This window comes from Aedes albopictus, chromosome 2, assembly GCF_035046485.1.
Source record: "Aedes albopictus strain Foshan chromosome 2, AalbF5, whole genome shotgun sequence".
Taxonomy (NCBI): Eukaryota; Metazoa; Arthropoda; class Insecta; order Diptera; family Culicidae; genus Aedes; species Aedes albopictus.
In genome coordinates, this window is record NC_085137.1 from 244,237,243 (window position 1) to 244,241,161 (window position 3,919).

Genomic DNA, 3,919 nt, shown 5'->3' on the forward strand with positions numbered 1-3,919 from the left:
AGGGGGCACATATCCGACGATTGAGCAACTGCGTTTGAATGTCCCTCGTAACTTCCGGATGTTTTTTTACTGTACACAATTCGATTTTCGATTTCTTATTCATTAAGCACTGCACAATCTTCACAAATTATGTAAAACGGGTGACATTGGCAAAATCTGTATTAGGTTCAAATTGAAATTCCACAAAAACGGAAAAAAGCCGTGACAGAAATTTTCTAACACACAACCGCGCGCACGGCCTACTCATGTTCAAGTCCTTGTGCATTATTTTTTCATCAAATATGTAAAAACTTGAGTGCGAACTGTAGTTGGTTGTAGATTTTCCAAAAATTGTTCAGTCACAGTGGACTAAGTACAATCAATTACTTAGCAATTTCTCGGTTTCAAGCTTTATTTTACGTTTTTTCGCGATCAATACAGAGCGATGCTTTGATGAATAGTTATCATGGTTTATGGTAAAAACTCAAGAACATTTGTTGAAAAACTCAAAATTTATAGAGTTGCAAACTTGAAAGTCGTTTCTCTACAAATTTGGTAAAAGACACATGGTCCTCTCTGACTTAACGCCGACCATTTGTCAGATGGACACCACTTGAGAACAGACAGGCTGCCTTCACTTGCATCTATTGGCATTCGGTGTATCACAAATGTTCCTATCGATTATATGCATAACGTTCTTCTTGGGGTGTTTCGTTCATTACTGAAAATGTGGTTAAAAACAGCGACGATCCATTTAGCCAAATCGAAATGCACAAAATAAGCGATTGACAATAGAATACTAGCAGTTGAAAAGCAAATTGAAAGGGATTTTGCTCGAAAGCCTAGACCACTTACAGGTATTAAAGGGTTTAAAGCTACTGAATTGCGTTTGATTTTACTTTATCTGGGTCCTTTTATTTTCGTTGACGTCACAGATGAATAGTTTCATATACATTTCCTTAAATTGCACTGTGCAATACGAATTTTATGCCATCCTATACTTTATCGCATCATGAATCAAACAGCAAAAAAACATAATTGAAGCTTTTGCAAGAGACTTTATGAATTTGTATGGTGAAAAAACAATGACCATGTGTTAGCACATATTTCAGACTACTGTTTGTTACACGGACCCCTAGACAATTTTCCAGCATTTCCCTTCGAAAATTACATGCAGACTATGTTGCATTATGTGAAAAAGGTGCCATTCCCACTTCAGCAATTCTGAAACAGACTTTCAGAACATTCAAAATTTACTATGGATAAGAGAAAAGAAGCACTCATATTCAAAAATAATCAACGCAAAAGGAGTAACAATTGCAATTGACAGAAATGAAAAAATCGTCTGTGAAGGTGAATTTATACATATACATAGTAAAAAAATATGATAGATGATGACCAGTAGGGGTATTAGGGGCATAATGGACACCCTAAGCATATGAGCATGTTAGACCTGTATAACTGACAAAAACTTAACATATTATCAGTTGGCTTACAACTTCAACTTGTTCCCTACGTATTTCAATCATTTACAGCTGGTAGAATGTCATTATTGTGAAGAAATAATGAATTGAAAGCCGTGTGTTTTTTGGGGCTGGCAGGAAAGGTACGGGGCGAAATGGACACCCATCGGGGCATAATGGACACCCCTGCATATTTGATGCTGTATCTTTGAGAATATCGACCAGTTAAGTAATTTGCCAACGGAGATCAATACCACAGATATAATACTCCATCTTAGACGAGTTTACATAACTTCAAAATTAATTAAATAAATTTTAGGCTAAAACAATCGGATTGATTTTTTTCAAACTCTCTAAAACGCCTAACAGTATGCAACGCGCGTACATCCATTCATAATTGCCAGTGTTCATTTTGCCCCGAATAGACTACAACATTGAAATTGCTATTTTGAGTAAGTTCTGATCAAAAATGTAATACTGCATCCATTGCTAAATCTGCGAATACATGTAGATAAGCTAAAAATTCACTAGTTTGTATGGTGGACACACTCAATCACTCGTAATACCTTGTTTGCTGCTGCTTCGAAATTATAAGAAATCCACCATATGAAAAACATACTTCAATTTCAATGATATTTTGGTTATTTTAAAGGAATATAAATCTGGACGAACATTTGAAAAGGGCCTATCTGCTTTGCGTAAACAAACATGTTTTTGTCTCTGTAGGGCCCATCTGCATCCACCCACGCACGTCAACACCCTTATCAGAAAGAGTGTTCTTCAAGCTATCTGTTAAGGGTGTTGATGTGCGTGGGTGGATGCAGATGGGCCCTACAGAGACAAAAACATGTTTGTTTACAAAAAGCAGATAGGCCCTTTTCAAATGTTCGTCCAGAAATGGTACTTTTGATAAATAGAACAATGACTTGTTCCTTTCCACTTATGCATTTAAAGTTTTACATAAAAGCCAACGGTTTCGGCAAAAACAGGGGTGTCCATTTCGCCCCGGGTGTCCATTATGCCCCTAATCCCCCTACGTACTAATTTGTAGAAAAATTACCAATTTAGTGGCATTATATTTGGATCCAGTCAACTCTAAAACATTGGGTATGTTTTGCAGGGTATGCATATGAAGATGAGCAAAAACAAATAATGGCAAACAATATTTTAAAAGTTCTTCACATTGATCTGGGTACAATATATGGGTTTGTTATAGTTTTACAATGTGATGTAAGTAAGGTGAAGAGATCATTTTGTGTAATACACAGTACTTTGCTTGTGTTAGTGCGCTGTTTTTTATTTTTCATAGCAACCCGTAGAATCTTGACAACGCTTGACGTCATACAGTCAGTTGTTGTGCTATTCAGAGCCCGCCCACTGCCCACTGCCCCTACATGGATTACTGCACGAATTTATACTGCCCTGCTTACTCTCACACGAAATTTGACGTTTGAGCGGTGTCGGCACCGCTCAAACGTCAAATTTTCTGTGAGAGTAAGCAGGCCAGCATAACTTCGTGCAGTGGACCATCGCACTGTTACCAAGGGTGATTTGCGTGTTATTTTTCAAACACAAACATGGGCAAGTTTTGCAGCGTTCGTGAAAATGGAGAGTTTGCTATATTTCATAACATTTTTATTCTATTTTAGGTTGAAATGTAAATGGTTTCGAGCTTCAACGAATGCTTATTGCAACATGCAGAACATATGGATTCCAATTAACGGTAGTTCGTAGTTTATGGCAATGGTTTGATGCCACGTTGACTCCACCGATCAATAGGACCTGGAAAAAAATCCCCACAATATTTGCGCTGCAGATCCTCCAGATTTTTAATCTGTAGCGGAGATGTAAAAGGGAATCATTAGGAGCCGGTTGTTCCAACCGTTTTATTTTTTCGAACACACGAATCAGCTGTGGGGGTGTATGTTATTTGAAGGAAAGGCAACATGATCCCTAGGATCACGACCCAAATATGCGTATTGTTGAGCTTGTATGACGTCACCACCTCCCCTCAAAAGTTGTTTATTTTTTAGGCTTACTAATACAGTCAAAAGCTGACTTCCTCCACACCTTTATTAAATCACATTGATAGTTTTACACACAAATGCTTAATTTAGTGAAAGTGATCAAATTATTTTGGTTGTATGCGTGTGCGACCCCTACTCTATCCAGCAAACTTTTAGACAAAACCACAAGGCAATAGTCGTCCATACATCGTTTCTTGATTGCACGCTCCTGAGCTGGAAAAATAGCAAATGAGTGTAACTCTTTGCAAGTGAGCGTTCCCATCCCTGGGGTGGGGTAAAATGAGCAACTGTTGAAATAATAAAAATACAATGACAATACTTAAAAAAAAAGTACAAAATTAAGTCAACTACGTTGTTGGAAAAGCCTCCGGGATACTGGGATTCATCTTTAGACGGACATCTACTGCCTAAAATCTCTGTACTGTACACCTTCTCGCTCTGTATTAGAGT

The 3,919-nt window shown here is 37.7% G+C and overlaps 1 pseudogene; it reads left to right on the forward strand.

Moving 5' to 3' along the window:
- Nucleotides 1–664: 664 nt before the first annotated feature.
- On the forward strand, nucleotides 665–1,306 carry LOC115256068 (uncharacterized; annotated as a pseudogene).
- Nucleotides 1,307–3,919: the final 2,613 nt, after the last annotated feature.